This window comes from Nelumbo lutea, chromosome 7 (genome assembly GCF_056320005.1).
Source record: "Nelumbo lutea isolate HS-2025 chromosome 7, American lotus-T2T, whole genome shotgun sequence".
Taxonomy (NCBI): Eukaryota; Viridiplantae; Streptophyta; class Magnoliopsida; order Proteales; family Nelumbonaceae; genus Nelumbo; species Nelumbo lutea.
Window position 1 is genome coordinate 53,575,504 of NC_142690.1, and position 21,904 is coordinate 53,597,407.

At 37.2% G+C, this 21,904-nt stretch overlaps 2 long non-coding RNA genes and 1 other non-coding gene across 3 annotated transcripts; 1 reads left to right on the forward strand and 2 right to left on the reverse strand.

Annotated features, from left to right (window-relative positions):
- Positions 1-4,015: 4,015 nt before the first annotated feature.
- Positions 4,016-4,122, reverse strand: LOC148846418 (small nucleolar RNA R71). Its single transcript, XR_016102643.1, has one exon. It is a non-coding gene; the product is annotated as a small nucleolar RNA R71 (small nucleolar RNA).
- Positions 4,123-17,467: 13,345 nt separating this feature from the next.
- LOC148846419 (uncharacterized) lies at positions 17,468-18,023 on the forward strand. The gene is made up of 3 exons (XR_016101857.1): positions 17,468-17,599; positions 17,755-17,796; positions 17,962-18,023. It is a non-coding gene; the product is annotated as an uncharacterized LOC148846419 (long non-coding RNA).
- Positions 18,024-19,680: 1,657 nt separating this feature from the next.
- LOC148846420 (uncharacterized) lies at positions 19,681-20,325 on the reverse strand. Its single transcript, XR_016101856.1, has 2 exons — positions 20,177-20,325; positions 19,681-20,054 (listed from the first exon to the last, which is right to left on the reverse strand). It is a non-coding gene; the product is annotated as an uncharacterized LOC148846420 (long non-coding RNA).
- Between the last annotated feature and the right edge of the window lie 1,579 nt (positions 20,326-21,904).

The following is a 21,904-nucleotide window of genomic DNA, read 5'->3' on the forward strand; positions in this document are numbered from 1 at the left end:
TTCTTTTTTATTCATTCAAATGGTCATGAATTGTACTTGAAGTTTCTTGAATAAGGGTGTTATTGTAGAGTAATTCGGCCAACTAACCTTCAAAACTCAGATCTGAATTCTCAGATCTGAGATTGCAAGATCTGAATTGCTTGAAAGAGAATTCAGATCTGCAATTTTCAGATTGGCCGAATTAATCTATATTTTATGAGGTTTTTGCATGAAATTTTATAATGGTTTAATTAAATTTTTGCCGTATTTTAGCTTGATTGCAAGAAAGATTTCAGGGGGAGCCAAATCAACAAAAAGAAGGCAAAAGCAAGAAAAGAAAACCCAAAAATTTATCAAGTTCAGCCCGGCCCAGCCATGAGAGCAAGAGAATTTCATTCGGCCCAAGAAGAGCAAGTGAAACTCTTTGGAAAATCCAAGGGAAGAAGCCTAGCTATGAGGAGAATTCGGCCCAGCAAGGAAGGCCCATTTTTAGCCCAAATAACAGCCTAGAGTGTAGCCCACATGAGCTCAAAAGCAAGCTAAGTTGTAGCCCAAATAGCAGCCCAAAGGGAGCTAGGGGCGGCAACTTCTAGGAGTTTCTTGAAGAGAAGGAGGGAGCACTCTAGAAGGTTCATGAGGGGTGTAATACACCCCATTTTAGAGGCTTCAAGAAGGGGCAAGAGCCCCCTTGAAAAACTATATAAGGAGGCCTCTAGGAGGGGAGAAAGTTGTTCAATTGCTTGAGAGGAAGGCTCTCCCACTCTTAGAGGTTCGGCCACTTTGAGAGAAGAGAAGAGAAGAAGGCTAGGCGCAAGGAAGAAGAAGAAGAAGGGCTGAAGGAAGTTCAAGACAAGCAAGCTAGAAGAAGAAGGTGAGTTCGAATTGAGAGTTTGTGATTCAAAGATCTTCTGTAATAAATCATTTGTAGTTTCATTCTCTTTTGATTTGAATTCAGTTTCTTAGTTATATGTTCTTTCTTCTTTCTCCTTGTTTCCATTCTTCCTTGATGTATTTCAGCTTGTAAAATTTCAGTTCAGCAATCTAATTCTTTTTGATTCATTCAAATGGTCATGCATTGTACTTGAAGTTTCTTGAATAAGGGTGTGATTGCAGATCAATTCGGCCAACTAACCTTCAAAACTCAGATCTGAATTCTCAGATCTGAGATTGCAAGATCTGAATTGCTTGAAAGAGAATTCAGATCTGCAAATTTCAGATTGGGCGAATTAATCTACAGCTTGGAATTCCTAGAGTGCTTGAGAGAGACTCTAAGAATTCAGATCTACTATTCAAGAACTGAATTGAGTGCAAGGTTAGAGATAACTTGCACAATTCAGTTGGTGATCAATTCAGATTTGAATTGATGCCTTAAAAGTGTTTGAAGAAATGCATGCATGGGGATTAGATTCTTGCTAGAGATAGAAGAACCGTCACTCATGCATAGGATGAACATGCACTTGAGAGAGGCTGTTCATGACCTTGGGGTTTCACCAAACCAAGGTTCAATCATGATTCATTCGAATGATCCAAATTGATAGATTGCTGAATTCTGAGATTGACATTTACTGCTTACTCTTCTAACCTGAATTGAAGGCAATTGGGCCAATGATTTAGATGGATTTTAATTTAGGATTTTTATCTTTTATTAGAGTTTTGATTTATTTGTTGATCAGATAAGAAATGTTCAATTTAGTATTGGTAATTGTTTCCTAAATCCTCGTGGGAACGATACTTCACTCACTACTTTATTACTTGAACGGCTAGTGCACTTGCTAGTGTCACAATGAGCCACACATCAAGTTTTTGGTGCCGTTGCCGGGGATTTAGAGAAGCAATATTAGGAAACATTGAGCATTCTTAATCTGATCTCATTCAGCATTGCATTCATAGTTGGGTTAATTTGCTAACTTTTTCATTTCAGCTTGGACTGCAACTGCTGTACTCATGTAGTTATGTTTCTTTTTTCTTAAGTAGATTACTCTCTTTTTCTGGTTTCAGTTTCATTTTAATAAAGGCATATTTGATTTCTATTCAATCTTGGTGTTGTTCCTTTCAAAAAGAATAAAGAAAAAGAAAAAAAAATTCACATAAACATGAGTGTTGCAGATCTGAGTTGCATTCGGCACTCAGATCAGTAGATTTCAGATCTGCAGCCCTCAGCCAAAAAGAGTTGCTTGTGTTTCAGATTTTATTATTCTTTTCTTTCGTTACAAAAACAAAAAAAAAAAAAAAAAAAAAACAAATGAAAGAAAAAAAGGGGAGATCTTTTGAACAACCAGAGGAGCAATTGAGAATTCGGATCAGAACTCAGATCTGAGTTCAGATCTGAATTCTGCTATTGCAGATCTGCAACAGTTCAGATCTGAGTTCCTCTGAACTCAGACCTGAACTGATGAAATTTTGAGGGGAATTGGGTGTCATCACCACCCCAATTCACCCTAGGGCACTTCTGCTATTCCCCAAAAACAATTTGGTAGCAATAACTGAAGGTAAGGCAATTGAGAATTCAGATCCAAACTCAGACTTGAGTTCAGATCTGAATTCTGCTGTTACAGATCTGCTCAGTTCAGATCTGAATTCCTCTGAACTCAGATCTGAACCGATGCAAGTTTGAGGTGAATTGGGTGCCATCACTACCCCAATCCACCCTAGGATACATCCAACCTGCCTCAAGGGTGAATGGATAGCAAGGAATGAGAGAAATTCAAATCTGAAATGCAGTTGATATGATGTGAGGACTGAACTGATACAGAGCATACTATGAATTCTGGGTGGACTGAATTCTTGGCTTTACCCACTTGTAACCGAGCTACATTAGCTAAGGAGGTGTATGTTTGGATTGAATAATTGTTATGCCTCAGATATTTAAGAAAAATTAGCACTTTCCAAGTATTTCTTTTAGCATTCAGATCTGTAGCAGGGCTGCTATAGTGCAACAGTTAGCAGACCTGATTTCAGATTTCTACAAAAGTTGTATGGGCCGAATAGCTTGCAATACCAAACATTGCAGACCCAATTTTCAGGTCTTAGCAAGTGTTTGATATGCATCAGCTATACAGGTTTGAGCTTCAATTGTAGAGTTTTTAACCCAAGCCTAACTCAGGACTGGTTTTAGTTTATTTCAGATCCTTTTAAATTTTTTTTTTTTAGATCAGATCTGATTTCAGCCCTAAAGCATCACAGAATTGATTCCAACTTTAATGGATGTATATTGTAGTGTATACCAATGAGTGTGTATGAGATATCCAGCTCAGATCTGAATTATTATTTATTAATTTCTCTAGACTAACAATACCAAAGACTTGTAGATCTGAACTCAGATCTAAATTGGGTCTGAATTCAGATGTTGCAATCGATGGATGTAGATAAAGGAACCTTGAATAAGATGATTGGTTTAAATCTGCTTTTAGTATAATCGGCTTCATTTATTCATGATAGGATGTAGGTTTTGTATTCCAATACTTCACTTTACATTTTCAGTGTGATAGGATTAGTTATTTATTTTCTTTTGTGAATATTGGCATTTTTATTGCTTTGACTTTAACAGTTTATGACAAGCAGACCTGAACTGGAAGAGATCCTTTACGACCCAGAGATTGAACGGACTCTCCGTGTCCGTTTGAGAGCTGCTAAGCAAGTCAGACAAGAAGCACAAGAAATGGCTGAACAAAGAACTATGATGGATTATGCCAAGCCTACCCTCACCGGGACTGTCTCCAGCATTATCAGGCCAACTATTGCTGCCAATAACTTCGAAATTAAACCGGCCATAATCCAAATGATACAAAATACGGTTCAGTTTTGTGGTATGGCCCATGAGGATCCGAATGCCCATATTGCTAACTTCTTGGAAATCTGTGACACCTTCAAACACAATGGGGTAAGTGATGATGCCATCCGACTGAGGTTATTCCCATTTTCTTTGAAGGATAAAGCCAAAGCTTGGTTGAACTCATTACCGGCAGGATCTATAGCCACATGGGACGAAATGGCCAGCCGTTTTCTCTCTAAATATTTTCCCCCTTCTAAAACTGCTAAAATGAGGAATGACATCACTACTTTTTTCCAGCAAGAGGGGGAATCTTTATATGAGTCATGGGAACGATACAAGGAGCTGTTAAGGAGAGTTCCTCACCATGGCCTCCCCATTTGGCTGCAAGTGCAGACTTTCTATAATGGTCTTACTGACTCAAATAAGACCATATTAGATGCTGCAGCCGGAGGATCCATAAATAATAAAACTCCTGAGGTTGCCCATGCACTTATTGAGGAAATGGCAGCCAACAATTATCAATGGCATTCGGAAAGGACTCAAACTAGGAAGCAGCAAGGCTTGCATAATGTTGACACTTATACAGCACTAGCTGCACAAATAGGAGCACTCAGTAAAAAAATAGATGAAATGCAGATAGCTGCCATGCATGTGCAGCCTCTTAATTGTGAATTGTGTGGGGGAGGCCACATCAGTACAGACTGCCAAGTTGGCAATCAGTTCAGACCATCTACTGAACAGGTTGACTATGTCAGCAATTCGTCAAGACAGCAGGGTTACCAGAGTCACCATACTTTTCATCCAGGATGGAGGGGACATTCAAACCAGTCCTGGCCAAATCAGCATATTTCCAAGCCGTTCCACCAGACTTATCATCAACCTGAACCGAAATCCAATTTGGAGGAACTGATGACAAAATTTATAGCAGGTGCAGAAACTAGGTTCCAGAACCAGGAAGCCTCAATCAAAAACCTGGAAAACCAAGTGGGGCAATTGGCACAATTAATCTCTTCCAGACTGCCGGGAACTCTTCCAAGCAACACTGAAGTGAATCCACGAGAGCAGGTGCAAGCTATTACCTTAAGAAGTGGAAAAGAGTTGTCTGAGGTAGAAAAGAAGAATTGGGCTGAACCCAAGGCAGAAACAAGCCTTGGAACCAGACAACAGAAGACGGAACAACCAGAAGCACAACAAGGGATGCACCAACAACCACAAGTTCCATTCCCTAACAGGCTGAAGCAACAAAAATTGGAGAAGGAATTTGGTAAGTTTCTTGAAATATTTAAAAGTTTACATATTAATATTCCTTTTGCTGATGCTTTAGCCCAGATGCCACACTATGCAAGGTTTTTGAAGGAATTATTGGCAAACAAAAGGAAACTGGGAGATGTGGCTACAGTTGCATTAAATGAGGAATGTTCTGCTATCCTTCTGAACAAGCTGCCTCAGAAACTCAAAGATCCAGGGAGTTTCACTATTCCTTGTACCATTGGCAGTTTAAAAATTGAAAAAGCTTTATGTGACCTGGGAGCTAGCATCAATTTAATGCCATATTCTATCTTCAAGAAATTGGGGTTGAATGAACCCCAACCCACTAGAGTGGCATTACAATTGGCTGATAGATCCATTAGACATCCTAGGGGGATCATAGAAGATGTGTTAGTTAAAGTTGACAAATTCATTTTTCCAGTTGATTTCATTGTGTTAGACATGCAAGAAGATGTGGAGGTCCCGCTTATCCTAGGGAGACCTTTCCTGGCTACCGGGAAAGCAATGATTGATGTCCAACAAGGACAACTCAGCCTTAGGATACAAGATGAGGAGATAATTTTTAAAATGTCTGATGCTATGAAACATGCACCCTCTAGTGATGATTCTTGTTTTATGATTGATGCCATTGAATTGACAATTGATGAATGCTTCCAGGTAAGTAGAATAACTGATCCTCTTGAACTCTGCCTCCAGCAGGGAGAACTTGAAGAAACAGAAAATGAAAAAATAAACCTCATGATAGCATACCTGAATGATAAGCCTCAATTCAAGGGAAAGGGGTTTCTTAAATTAGAGAACTTAGGCAAATTGCCCGGACCATCAGGTAAGCCATCACCCCAAGAACCCCCCACCCTTGAACTGAAGCAATTACCATCCCATTTAGAGTATGCTTTCCTTGAGGAACCATCAGATCTCCCCGTGATAATTTCCGCAGCACTGAATCCCTTACAAAGAGAAAAATTATTAAGAGTGCTGCGGGAACACAAAAATGCTATAGCTTGGAAGGTAGAAGATATCAAAGGCATTAATCCATCAATCTGCACTCACAGAATTTTGATGGAAGAGGACAGCAAGCCTTCCGTTCAGCCCCAAAGGCGCCTGAATCCCAACATGAAAGAAGTGGTAAAGGCTGAAATAATTAAGTTGTTAGATGCTGGGATCATTTATCCTATTTCTGATAGTTCTTGGGTAAGCCCTGTGCAAGTTGTGCCCAAAAAAGGGGGTACGACTGTTGTTCCAAATGAGAAAAATGAACTCATCCCTACTAGAACCATTACCGGATGGCGTGTGTGTATTGACTATAGAAAATTAAATGAAGCCACCCGGAAGGACCATTTCCCTCTCCCATTTATGGATCAAATGTTGGAGAGGCTAGCCGGGCATGAGTATTATTGTTTCTTGGATGGATATTCAGGGTATAACCAGATACCAATTGCACCAGAAGATCAAGAAAAGACCACTTTTACTTGCCCATATGGAACCTTTGCATACCGAAGGATGCCCTTTGGGTTATGCAATGCCCCAGCAACCTTTCAGCGATGTATGATGTCTATATTTTCTGATATGGTTGAAAAATTTATTGAGATCTTCATGGATGATTTTTCAGTTTTTGGCTCTTCATTTGATGCATGTTTGAATAATCTGGAACAGGTGCTTACTAGATGTAAAGAAACACATCTTGTGTTGAATTGGGAGAAATGTCATTTTATGGTGCAAGAAGGCATAGTGCTTGGACACAAGATCTCTCAAAGAGGTATAGAAGTCGACAAGGCCAAGGTGGAGGCAATTGAAAAATTACCAACCCCAACATCTATTCGTTCTTTGAGAAGTTTCTTAGGACATGTCGGATTCTATAGAAGGTTTATTAAAGATTTCTCAAAAATTTCCAAGCCATTATCTACCTTGCTTCAGAAAGAAGTGCCTTTTGAATTTTCAACTGAATGTCTTCATGCTTTCAACATCTTGAAAGACAAATTGATCCATGCACCTATCATGATAGCACCAGATTGGACCCTCCCATTTGAATTGATGTGTGATGCGAGTGATTTTGCTATAGGAGCTGTTTTAGGACAAAGAATGAACAAACATTTTCAGCCAATTTACTATGCTAGCAGAACCTTGACTGGACCCCAACTCAATTACACCACCACAGAAAAGGAGCTGTTAGCAGTAATATTTGCACTTGATAAGTTTCGTTCATATCTGATATTATCCAAGGTTGTTGTCCACACAGATCACTCGGCATTAAGGCACTTGCTTACCAAGCAAAACTCAAAACCAAGACTGATCAGGTGGATCCTTTTATTGCAAGAGTTTGACATTGAGATTAGAGACCTGAAGGGTGCTGCAAACCTGGCTGTTGACCATCTCTCCCGGTTGGACACGGTAAGCTCAAAAGAGGAGATAACCAGCAACATTCGAGAAGAATTTCCGGATGAGCAGTTGTACTCAATACAGAAATACTCATATCCTTGGTATGCTGATTTTGCTAATTATCTAGCTGCACAAGTCCTTCCTCCTAACCTTTCATATCAACAGAAAAAGAAATTCTTTTCTGATGTAAAATACTATCTGTGGGAGGAACCCTTTTTGTATAAATTGTGTGCAGATCAGATCATAAGGAGATGTGTCCCCGAGGAGGAGATGGAGTCGGTACTCCAATTTTGCCATGATAAAGAAGCAGGAGGTCATTTTGGAGCTAGTCGCACGGCAGCCAAGGTTTTGCAATCAGGTTTTTATTGGCCCACACTCTTCAAAGATGCCCATCATTATGTGTCCACATGTGACAAATGCCAAAGATCGGGAAACATTTCCCGACGGAATGAAATGCCCCTTTCCAATATTTTAATCTGTGAAATCTTTGATGTTTGGGGTATAGATTTCATGGGACCTTTCCCGAATTCTTTTGGGAATAAGTACATCCTCGTTGCAGTTGACTATGTATCCAAATGGGTAGAAGCCATGGCTTTACCCACAAATGACTCAAGAAGGGTAGTACACTTCCTAAAGAAGCTATTCTCCCGATTTGGCACTCCGCGAGCTATAATTAGTGATAGGGGAACTCACTTCTGCAATAGCCAATTTGAGAGGTTAATGCAGAAATATGGAATTACACATAAATTAGCTACCCCTTATCACCCTCAAACCAGTGGCCAAGTGGAGTTGGCTAACAGGGAACTCAAAAGAATTCTGGAGAAGACCGTAGCATCCACCAGAAAAGATTGGTCCATCAAATTAGATGATGCATTATGGGCATACAGAACTGCATTTAAGACACCTATTGGCATGTCCCCCTACAGATTGGTCTTTGGTAAAGCATGCCATTTACCAGTTGAATTGGAACACAAGGCCTATTGGGCTCTTAAATTCTTAAATTTTGACATTCAGGCCACAGGGGCTAAAAGGCGGTTGCAATTGAATGAATTGGATGAATTCAGACTTACCACCTATGAGAATGCCAAAGTTTATAAAGAAAGAATAAAAAACTGGCATGATAAGAACTTGCTGAGACGGGACTTTTATGTAGGCCAACAGGTATTGTTATATAATTCCCGTCTCCGCTTGTTTCCAGGTAAGCTGAGATCCAGGTGGTCTGGACCCTTTACCATTTCACAGGTTTTTCCCCATGGGGCTATAGAACTCACCCACCCAGTTCAGGGCACGTTTAAAGTAAATGGTCAGCGCCTGAAACCATATTTAATGGGCAGTACTGTACCCCCTCCATCCACTGTTTATCTAGATAACCAATAATCTCTTATGCTTGCTCATGAACAAGTTAAGGAATCTTTTTGTCATTTATCTTTTTAGAATATTAGTTAGTAAAATAAAGATCTTTTTCTCAAAATTCCAATTCTTTAAGGACTCAGTTCATCATTTTCTTTTCTTCAGTTTGCTCTAGCAAGTGTGACTCCCTAACACTACGAACATTGAGGACAATGTTCATCTCAAGTGTGGGGGAGTGAGCCCGAGGCTAGGGTATGGGGGCTGAAACCATGCACCCCAACACACATATGCAGGCAATGACATAACCAAAAAAAGACTGGAACCCCTCAAATTCATTACTATTTATTTGATGATTTTTTTTTAAGAAGGAATTCAATGAGTTGAGGGAGACTGATGTACTTGTTAAGTTTTTATTCTTGTGAATGACCCAATTTGATTTATGCAGGAGAAAAGGGGAGCTGAATATGCCTTTCAGCATGACTAGCCCTAACTTCCTTCATGTGTATGGAAGCCCTTGATTTCATTGTTAATGGTCAAGAGAGCTAGTGCACATCTGAAGTGCTAATTCTTGAGGTTCAATAATTGCAAAGAAGGACAAAAGCCCAAATTGACTCCGCTATTCTGAGCTGAATAGTAAAACTAGTAGCTTAGAACATGAGTCCTATTTACCTACCTCAAACAAGTGACCAGTGTGAGATGGAGCATAAGATGCACTCACACCAAAAAAAAAAAAAAAAAAAAAAAAAAAAAAAAAAAAAAAAAAGAGAGAGAAAAGTGTGAGATGGAGCATAAAATGCACTCACACCGAAAAGAAAAAAAAGAAAAAAAAAAAAAGGTGAGATGGAGCATAAAATGCACTCACCCTTAGAAATAAGTAATTGTGGTGACAATCGAGGTTCAAAGGGGCACTCTAAAGTTGAACTCTCATTGAGATTTAGTTACAGATGTGAAACTCAGTGAAATTTGATTATTAACCTTGACAATTTATCTATATTTTATGAGGTTTTTGCATGAAATTTTATAATGGTTTAATTAAATTTTTGCCGTATTTTAGCTTGATTGCAAGAAAGATTTCAGGGGGAGCCAAATCAACAAAAAGAAGGCAAAAGCAAGAAAAGAAAACCCAAAAATTTATCAAGTTCAGCCCGGCCCAGCCATGAGAGCAAGAGAATTTCATTCGGCCCAAGAAGAGCAAGTGAAACTCTTTGGAAAATCCAAGGGAAGAAGCCTAGCTATGAGGAGAATTCGGCCCAGCAAGGAAGGCCCATTTTTAGCCCAAATAACAGCCTAGAGTGTAGCCCACATGAGCTCAAAAGCAAGCTAAGTTGTAGCCCAAATAGCAGCCCAAAGGGAGCTAGGGGCGGCAACTTCTAGGAGTTTCTTGAAGAGAAGGAGGGAGCACTCTAGAAGGTTCATGAGGGGTGTAATACACCCCATTTTAGAGGCTTCAAGAAGGGGCAAGAGCCCCCTTGAAAAACTATATAAGGAGGCCTCTAGGAGGGGAGAAAGTTGTTCAATTGCTTGAGAGGAAGGCTCTCCCACTCTTAGAGGTTCGGCCACTTTGAGAGAAGAGAAGAGAAGAAGGCTAGGCGCAAGGAAGAAGAAGAAGAAGGGCTGAAGGAAGTTCAAGACAAGCAAGCTAGAAGAAGAAGGTGAGTTCGAATTGAGAGTTTGTGATTCAAAGATCTTCTGTAATAAATCATTTGTAGTTTCATTCTCTTTTGATTTGAATTCAGTTTCTTAGTTATATGTTCTTTCTTCTTTCTCCTTGTTTCCATTCTTCCTTGATGTATTTCAGCTTGTAAAATTTCAGTTCAGCAATCTAATTCTTTTTGATTCATTCAAATGGTCATGCATTGTACTTGAAGTTTCTTGAATAAGGGTGTGATTGCAGATCAATTCGGCCAACTAACCTTCAAAACTCAGATCTGAATTCTCAGATCTGAGATTGCAAGATCTGAATTGCTTGAAAGAGAATTCAGATCTGCAAATTTCAGATTGGGCGAATTAATCTACAGCTTGGAATTCCTAGAGTGCTTGAGAGAGACTCTAAGAATTCAGATCTACTATTCAAGAACTGAATTGAGTGCAAGGTTAGAGATAACTTGCACAATTCAGTTGGTGATCAATTCAGATTTGAATTGATGCCTTAGAAGTGTTTGAAGAAATGCATGCATGGGGATTAGATTCTTGCTAGAGATAGAAGAACCGTCACTCATGCATAGGATGAACATGCACTTGAGAGAGGCTGTTCATGACCTTGGGGTTTCACCAAACCAAGGCTCAATCATGATTCATTCGAATGATCCAAATTGATAGATTGCTGAATTCTGAGATTGACATTTACTGCTTACTCTTCTAACCTGAATTGAAGGCAATTGGGCCAATGATTTAGATGGATTTTAATTTAGGATTTCTTAGCTTTCATTAGAGTTTTGATTTATTTGTTGATCAGATAAGAAATGTTCAATTTAGTATTGGTAATTGTTTCCTAAATCCTCGTGGGAACGATACTTCACTCACTACTTTATTACTTGAACGGCTAGTGCACTTGCTAGTGTCACAATGAGCCACACGTCAAAAAAAAAAAAAAAAGAGATCATATGAACAAAAAGAGGGGCAATTGAGAATTTAGATCAGCACTCAGATCTGAGTTCAGATCTGAATTCTACTACAGCAGATTTGCAACAGTTCAGATCTGAGTTCCTCTTAACACATATCTGAACTGATGCAAATTTGAGGTGAATTGGGTGTCATAACCACCCCAATTTACCCTAGGATACTTCTGCTACTCCTCAAAGGCAATTTGGTAGAAATAACTGAAGGTAAGGCAATTGAGATTTCAGATCTGAACTCAGACTTTAGTTCAGACCTGAACTCTGCTATAGCAGAACTGCAATACTCAGAAAAAAAAAATCTGTTCTCAGCCCTTTATTATTCTTTTCTTTCATTACAAAAAGAAAAAAAATATATATATTTAGATAGTGAAAAAAAAAGAGAGAGAGAGAAAGAACCATATAACCGAAAGAATGGAAACCAACGATTCGGATCAGAACTCAGATCTGAGTTCAGATCTGAGTTCTGCTGTAGCAGATCTGCAACAGTTCAAATCTGAGTTTTCTTGAACTCAGACCTGAACTGATATAAATTTAAAGGATAATTGGGGGTTATTGTCACCCCAATACACCCTACAAAAAAATCTGCTATCTCCCAAAAACAATTGGATAGTCATGGTTGAAGAAATTCGGATCTGCAATCACCTAGATCTGAACTGGGGTTGTGAACAGAGCAGGATACAGGGCATACTTTGCTGTATTAAATAACTTGTACTCTGATCTATCTGAGCTGATTTGGTTGAAGAAAAGTATATTTAATCTGAGAATATTTTTTTTATGCCTCAAGAGATTTCATGCAAAAGTGGCACTTCCACACCATTTTTTTATTAGAGTTCAGACCTATAGCAGGGCTACTATAGTAGACCTGCTACAGCAAGACTGAACCAGGGCAGGTTTTGAACAGGTTTGTATTACAATTAACATTACTAAATTGGCATTGTGAATTGTCCTGGGCTGATCTTTGAAAATTTTTTTCAAGTTAGATAGCTCTGATTTCAGTTGTGCATGAATAGAAAGTCTAGCAGATCTGAATGGGTGTGTGCAGCCATGTGTACTACATTCCAATAAGTGTATACTCCATCAAGGGCTACATTGATGGAGCCATGTTTCTTCTCTTGATACTTGATTGTTCCATCCTTAGTTTCAGTTTTAATGTAGCTTATGCAAATCAAATTTCTCTTCTTCTTTTGGTTCTAAAAAATAAATAAATAAATAAATAAATAAATAAATAAATAAATCTCAAAATGAGTTCAGATCTGAATTGCATTCATCAATCAGACCTGCACTCATCCAAAAAGATTTTGGTTGCATTGCTGTATTTTGTTTTAGTTTTCTTCCTTTAAAAAAAAAAGAAAAGAAAAGAAAAATAGAAAAAGAAAAGAAAAAGAAAACAATGAAAGAATAGCATGTGAGCTTTCAGATCTGAAACTCAGATTTGAAGTTCAGATCTGAGTTCAGCCGGTTGCAGGACTGCATTCTGCTAGGTTCAGATTTGAGTTCATCTGAACTCAGACCTGAACCCACTCTATTTTGATGTGAATTCGGGTAGTGACAGCACCCAATTCACAATTTGATGCATCAGACTTGCCTCATTGATGAGAATCAGAGGCAGTTTAAGTACATGATCTGAAATTTTTGTGAACTTGATGTTTTGTTATCTTTTAAATCACTTGCACCCAATCTGAATTGGTTGTATTGGATTAGGACTGATGTTTGTGAGGTCCAAAAAGAGCTTCATATTTTTGATATAATGGTATTCAGATCTGAATCAAGGCTGCTTTCATTATAAAATTGCAGATTTGATTTCAGGTCCCTGCAATCAATTGAGGCATACAAGACATTTAAGTTGGGACTTGAAAGAGAAGTCTTAAGCTCTTGGGATCAAACTTATTTCATACCTAACTGCAACAGATTTTAGACCTACTTATTGATATTAGGTTTGGAGTTTTTGTAAGTGACTGTTCTCAAAAGTTAAGTTTTCAAATCTGATTTTTTTTTTTTTTTTTGGTTAGAACTTGAAGAGCAGCTTAAAGATCATAAATTCAGCAATGATTGTAGATCTGTTTACAGTAGATTTTAGATTTGTTTACTTATGTTCATTTAAGTTTAGAATAGTGTGTAATAAACTCCATTGCTGATTTAGTTAGCTCTCTTTTCCATTGAACATCTACTTCACACTTGAATGTTGGTTTAGTTTCAGTAATGGAGCTATGTTTTTCTAGTTTGCAAATTTATTAGTATGGATCAGATCTGCGTACGTTCACTTACATTGCTGAAATTCTAATGCAGATCTGAGCACACAAAAAAAAAAAAAAAAAAAATCAAATAACTTTGGTAGTGTGCTGATTTCAAGAACTCTTAGACTTCTAGGCTAGTTTCAATCTTGTAAATCACTTGTTTATCACTTGCATATCAGATTCCAAGAGATATTTATATTGGCTTTTGATCTTGTTTTTTTTTAAATTTATTTATTTATTTATTTATTTTTTGTTAGATAGAATTCAAACTTCTTGGCCTTGTAAGTTTCTGTTGTGTATTACAGACTGGTTAAATTATTTACATTGTTTGGAATTGTGTATAATAGTCTTTTTTATTATTTGGTTTAAATTATTTTTAGTTAGAACAAAGCTACTGATCTCCTCTTCTAGTTTGCAAGTGATTTCTAGCAGAAGAAGTTTTCCACCGACAACATATTGCAGAATTTAAGAATGATCTTCAGGGAAGTCCTCTAAATACCTCCTATTACTTGATGATTCTCTTGCTAGTTTTATTATTACTGCCTAACACTACGAACATTGAGGACAATGTTCATCTTAAGTGTGGGGGAGTGAGCCCGAGGCTAGGGTATGGGGGCTGAAACCATGCACCTCATTCACCCCAACACACATATGCAGGCAATGACATAACCAAAAAAGACTGGAACCCCTCAAGTTCATTACTATTTATTTGATGATTTTTTTAAGAAGGAATTCAATGAGTTGAGGGAGACTGATGTACTTGTTTTTATTCTTGTGAATGACCCAATTTGATATATGCATGAGAAAAGGGGAGCTGAATATGCTTTTCAGCATGACTAGCCCTAACTATCTTCATGTGTATGGAAGCCCTTGATTTTATGGTTAATGGTCAAGAGAGCTAGTGCACATCTGAAGTGCTGATTCTTGAGGTTCAAAAGCCCAAATTGACTCCGCTATTTTGATCTGAATAGTAAAACTAGCAGCTCAGAACATGAGTCCTACCTCAAGTAAGTGACCAGTGTGAGATGGAGCATAAGATGCACTCACACCAAAAAAAAAAAAAAAAAAAAGAGAGAGAGAGAGAAAAGTGTGTGAGATGGAGCATAAAATGCACTCACACCGAAAAAAAAAAAAAAGGGTGAGATGGAGCATAAGATGCACTCACCCTTAGAAATAAGTAATTGTGGTGACAACCGAGGTTCAAAGGGGCACTCTAAAGTTGAACTCTCATTGAGATTTAGTTACAGATGTGAAACTTAGTGAAATTTGATTATTAACCTTGACAATTAAGGAGCTGATTTATATATGAATTAGGAGTGAAGGCTAGACTATGATGAAATTCATATTCTCCTTTCCTTGGATCTGATACATATCTTAAATGGTAATTTACAAGAATAAGAGTTGAGCACTTACAAAAGTTCCCCGACTACTCAATGCATTTCTATCTTAAAAAGTTCACCAAGTAAATGGTGAGAACAGAAGGGGGGAATGTTAAGTTTATGGCTGATGTCTTTGCTTGAGGACAAGCAAAAGCTTAAGTGTGGGGGTATTTGATGAACCTACAATTTATCTATATTTTATGAGGTTTTTGCATGAAATTTTATGCTGGTTTAATTAGATTTTGCCCTATTTTAGCTTGATTGCAAGAAAGATTTCAGGGGGAGCCAAATCAACAAAAGGAAGGCAAAAGCAAGAAAAGAAAGCCCAAAATTTATCAAGTTCAGCCCGGCCCAGCCATGAGAGCAAGGGAGTTTCATTCGGCCCAAGTAGTGCAAGCTAACTCTTTGGAAAACCCAAGGGAAGAAGCCTAGCAAGAAGGAAATTTCGGCCCAGCCCATTTTTAGCCCAAATAACAGCCTAGAGTGTAGCCCACATGAGCTCAAAAGCAAGCTAAGTTGTAGCCCAAATAGCAACCCGAAGGGAGCTAGGGGCGGCAACTCCTATAAGTTTCTTGAAGAGAAGGAGGGAGCACTCTAGAAGGTTCATGAGGGGTGTAATACACCCAATTCTAGAGACTTCAAGAAAGGGCAAGAGCCCCCTTGAAAAACTATATAAGGAGGCCTCTAGGAGGGGGGAGAGGTGTTCGTTTGCTTGAGAGGAAGGGTCTCCCACTCTTAGAGGTTCGGCCACCTTGAGAGAAGAGAAGAGAAGAAGGCTAGGCGCAAGGAAGAAGAAGAAGAAGGGCTAAAGGAAGTTCAAGACAAGCAAGCTAGAAGAAGAAGGTGAGTTCGAATTGAGGGTTTGTGATTCAAAGATCTTTTGTAATAAATCATTTGTAGTTTCATTCTCTTTTGATTTGAATTCAGTTTCTTTGTTATATTTTTTTTCTTCTTTCTCCTTGTTTCCATTCTTCCTTGATGTATTTCAGCTTGTAAAATTTCAGTTTAGCAATCTAATTCTTTTTTATTCATTCAAATGGTCATGAATTGTATTTGAAGTTTCTTGAATAAGGGTGTTATTGTAGAGTAATTCGGCCAACTAACCTTCAAAACTCAGATCTGAATTCTCAGATCTGAGATTGCAAGATCTGAATTGCTTGAAAGAGAATTCAGATCTGCAATTTTCAGATTGGCCGAATTAATCTACAGCTTGGAATTCCTAGAGTGCTTGAGAGAGAATCTAGGAATTCAGATCTACTATTGAAGAACTGAATTGAGTGCAAGGTTAGAGATAACTTGCACAATTCAGTTGGTGATCAATTCAGATTTGAATTGATGCCTTAGAAGTGTTTGAAGAAATGCATGCATGGGGATTAGATTCTTGCTAGAGATAGAAGAACCGTCACTCATGCATAGGATGAACATGCGCTTGAGAGAGGCTGTTCATGACCTTGGGGTTTCACCAAACCAAGGCTCAATCATGATTTATTCGAATGATCCAAATTGATAGATTGCTGAATTCTGAGATTGACATTTACTGCTTACTCTTCTAACCTGATTTGAAGGCAATTGGGCCAATGATTTAGATAGATTTTAATTTAGGATTTCTTAGCTTTCATTAGAGTTTTGATTTATTTGTTGATCAGATAAGAAGTGCTCAATTTAGTATTGGTAATTGTTTCCTAAATCCTCGTGGGAACGATACTTCACTCACTACTTTATTACTTGAACGGCTAGTGCACTTGCTAGTGTCACAATGAGCCACATATCAGCGCCTGCTGCCAGCTTGATCCAGGGGCTTGTTTGCTTATCCTACTCATTAATTAGATAGCCAAAATCCTTATTTGTTACCTAATTTTATTAATCTTTTACAAATTTCAGCAATTCAAAATTAATTGAGGTGAAGCTTATGCTTGACAGTTAGCAGAGGGACCTTCAGGTTCTTTATCTTCTTGATGTAGTTTACTGATGTTGAAGTTCAAACTTATCAATCTCACATCCATAACACAAAACTTATATGACCTGAATTAACTTTGTTCTTGTTGGTTTAATAAGAAACATATAATCGAACCTGATAGTGGATTCTCTGTATTTTTAAGTGAACTTGTAAGAATTGATAAATTGATTTGGCTAAACGTTCATGAGAGAACCTTCTATGCATAAAAACTCTTGTTATTTGTTATCACACTGTCTCCCGTGTAATTCAGTACCTAATATTACAAAAAAAAAAAAAATGGTGACACAGATAGATTATGAAGTAATAGAAAAGACCTCTATACAATAAATCATGAAGTAATAGAAAATCAATTACTGCCAATACTTTTAAGACTCCTCCTACTCCAAGTTAGGATTGAATGTAGATGCTGATGTCCAAGTTAGACAAATGGAGAGAGGAGAAGAAAACTTGTTTGAGACTGAGAGTTGGTTATCGGTTCAAGAAAAATTGGTGCAGCATGCAGAGCACATATCCCAATATTGTGTATAATATGGGCAAAATCACCTTGATAAAGTGAATCGAATGAATTCACTCATTCAGACAGGGACAGGGACAGGGTGATCATGCTCACACGTTACTCATCATGGTGGTTATTCTTGGCTCTCAGCCAAGCTGGTGCCTGTCAGGTTTGTCTTTGTAGTGATCAATCATATAATTATAATTTATCACTTATCTGATTAGGGCAAAAAGATTTCTGGGAAAAGTTTTTATCCACCCTATTCTAGATCAGGATGCTTCTGTTTTGAATATATATATTGAAACTGGGTTTTTGTGTTGATAGGGTTTCACAAAGGAGATTGATTTGGACAAAGAGATCGCAAGGGTATGGTTCTCATGCCAATTTGGTAGAATTTCAAGCTTTATCAAATCATTTGTTTTCTATTTGAATTTACATGTTTCCTTTTATTCTTATTATTATTTATAAATTTTCTTTCTTGTAAATTGTTTAATTCAGGTTTGTTTACAATTGCTTTCATCCTTTGTGTAGGACGTACTGGTGTATGCTTAATCCCAATTTCCATTTCCAATAGCAGTAAAAATCAAATACAACAATCTACAATTAATCTGAAAACAACCCTAAATTGCTTGCAGAAGCACTTATGCCACCGTCAACGGTTTGGAACACCCAAAGGAATTAAAACTTGGTCTTACAAACAAGAAAAAAATGAAGAGAAAACGAAAACTTAAGGTTGTGTTTGATTTGAAGGAAAAAATAGGAAAAGAAAGGAAAAAGTGGAGAAACATATATAAATAATGTATAGGCCGGTTTTCTCACTTTTCCTTTCCTTTTCCTACATTTTCCTTCAAACCAAACATAAACTCAGTGTAAAGTTGGATCAGCGGGTTTAAAACCATTCTCAGTCACCTCAAGGATTAATTTAGATGAGAAAAATGAAGAAAAAGAGTGATAATCAGATATTGAATGATGATGCTCTGATGCCATGCCATTAGTTATAATTGATTAGGAGAAGACAAGAGCACATCCAAGAAAGAAAACAGAAATGTGATGAAATAAAGGGTTTCTAGCAGATAAGGGCAATTTTTGCCCCGAATATAAAAAAATAATAATAATATTTTTATAAAGCTAAAATAAGATAACTTTTTTGGAAAAATATCAAAAAAAGGGCAATGGCACTACATCATCTTCCTCTCCCTTTCTTTGTATAAAGCCAGCCATTTCAACGGGTCAATGGATCCCTACAATCCATACCGCGTGCAAGAGGCTCCAGAAGTTCTTTCTCTGCTTTTGCAAACCCAGCACCTAGGCATTCCCTGCAACCCTCCAGAAGTTCTCTCTCTGGGTTAGCAAGGTCGCTTAAAATAAAAGGTTTTTGAACTTTGAAGTTAGAAGAAGAAAACGGCCATTGACTAACGTAACGATCGTTTCTGCACAGTGTTATAGGTCAGCTGCAGACCCCAGTTTTTACTATTTAGTATTAATTTATTTTTATTAAGTGGTGTTTTTATAGTTCTGATTTACGTACAGAACCCTACGTCTGTCAAGGAGAGAGGAGAGATAAAACGAAAGAAAACAACGGAGAAAGGTCCACAGATCTGAAATCATCTCTCTCTGCCTCTCTCTCCCACTGTTTTCTTACGGTTATGGGGAGTGTTTTATTTGGGTATCTGAAATCATCTCTCTGCAAATCCAGATAGATAACTTCTGAAGAGTTGCAGGGACCTAGGTGCTAGGTTTGCAAACCCAGAGGGATAACTTCTGGAGCCTCAGGCACGCGGGGTGGAGAGTCGGAATCCCTTGACCAGTTGAAATGGCAGGCATGAATATAAAGGAAGGCAGAGGAAGATGATGAACAGTATCATTGCCCTTTTTTGATATTTTTCCAAAAAAATTATCTTATTTTAATTATTTTATAAAAACATTATTTAGGACAAAAATTGCCCTTATCTACTAGAAACCTTAAAATAAACCATGAGAGTGTGATTTAGTACAGAACTAAAATGCTATCAAATCTCTGTTACTTATATAACAAAAATCGTGTACTTTCTGCAGTCATTAATTGGTCTCTCTCTCTATATATATAATTCTTGATTTCCACAGTAGTAACAAATTTCACATGTGGGTACCAATCTTTCTTACTACTGGTTTGGAGAATTGACGACAGAGTAAAGTTGCACCGTTTATCTTTCCAAAGAGTCCGTTTTTTATAGATGATATCGAAAGAGTACTTGTAGAGTGAGGGAGAGAGACTACAAATTTATTTATGCTATCTGATTATCACATAGAGTAAAACCCAAAAAAACAGTGTAGCACTCCATCATTATTTTAAACATTATTACTATTGAGGATGGGTTGATAGCGATGAGGAAAGAAAAAAAAATGAGAAAAGCTTAATTATCATGGAAATGCCTGATCCTGAAGGGAAGGCGGAGGGCAGACGTTGATACATTCTTCTTTATTGGTCCAACATGGCCCATTGGGAATTGATATGCAGCACCAACATTTTACATTATTAGGTTTACATTGGTATGGAAGACATGGCGGAATGTATAGCTTCACACCACCCTTCATCTCCATAGGATCCATTCTCGAAATTTGCTCCTTATTTCCATCTTTTCTACCTGTTTTCCGTTCACCACACAATAAAATTAACAAGAAGAACAGAAATGTAACAATGATGCTGAACATTAATAAGAACTCAACTAAGAAAAAAAAACGAACATATACAAGAGCTTGGACTTACATTCATAGAGAGCAGAAAGACTAAGGAGAATGAAGAAAATGAAGTACACAGCATTGAACTTGGGAGTTGCCATGGATGAATTTGTAGTGGAAAGTGTGATCTTGGATGCGCTTTATATAGTGAGGCATGCCAATCTAACTTAGGCTCAGTTTGGAAGGACTACAATACAAATATGTAGAGTGCAAAACCTTATCCTTAATTTATGTGTGGAATGCAATTAATGCAATTAAAATTGAACCTGGAACCAAATTTGTATTTAGTTCAGGTTTGCATTGCAAACCAATTAAACTGGTCTGAACCGATCCGAAATAGCTGGTTTTTAAAGTTTTGGGTTGGTTTCAGTTCATCAATTTGTATAAATCGAATGGTCGATTTGGTTTTCAGTTTGTATATATGTAAACCGAAAATAACCCAACCCGAACCAGTTATGCCTTATTATGTTTAGTTTTTAACATCTGAATGTATTCAGTCATTTTATAGTTTTATTCATTAATTGTTTTTCATTAATTATTTTTCATTTCTTTTGAAAATGCCTACTTTCTAGCTTGATGTGTGAAAGACTCCATTGACAGTTAACCAATGTTATTTTAGGATGTTTTATCTTGACTTTTTCCACTTTTACAATTACATTTAGTTTTCTAGGTTAAAGCTGCATAAATTACACATGTAAAAGCTCTACTTTTTAGGTCAAACATACATTTTATTGGGACTGAAATGTTAAAATCAAGAGTGTCATTAGTTGTTGGGCTAAAATCGACTAAACCAAGAAACCGGCTCTCAACTCGATTGATCAATTTGGTTCAAAAAATTATATATAACCGAGCCAAACTGACCCGTGTATAGTCCTAATATATAGATTTAGATAACATTTATTATGTATATAAGTTAATAAATACAAAACTTAATTTCAAATAAATCAATATAACTTTATTAATTTTTATTATTATACAAATTTTAATAATCAATTTTAACATTTGTTGAGAAACTTCACCAAGAGAAGAAAGGTTACTAAAAAGTCAAAATACATATTATTAAGCCAAGCAATAAAGGTATGGCATATTGTTGGACTAATAATTGCCTTCGAAATTTCTCAACTTCAATTTATGGTAACAAACTATTTGACTTAATTAGTATTTAAGGATGTGTTAAATGCCTTAATTAAAGGTGAATATGAGTATTTAATGAAATAATATTAGCCTTTACTGATATCTCAAATTGGCTTAATTAAAAATGATATAAATGAGGGAGGACAGACAATTTGAATTGAATTTGAATAGTAAAAAGAGAGGGAATTAAATTCATATTGTAAAAAAAGTGATATAAATGAGGGAAATTAAATTCATATTGTAACGGCTGATACAATTTCGAAACGGACCGATATATGGCCAATACGAACCTTTACCAGTCTGATACGAATGAAAAAACACAAAATTGTCTAATTCTATACATTTTGTGTATCAACCTATACGTTGTGAAAGTTTCAACCTTGATCTCAAATGATAAATATTGAGGAACCCAAACCATTCACAACAATGGTACAATCCTTCTCCTACTGGCCTTTTTTTTATAAGAATCTTTTTACTTGTCAATCGCTTCGGAAATATGAACGCGTCAAAACTAGAATTATACAAAAAAACTAATTAGCATGGTTTTCAAAACTGGATTAGACTGGACTGTCAGACCAGAAAAATCGGAATCGGTCAGGTCCATTACCCCATAACCTTTGAT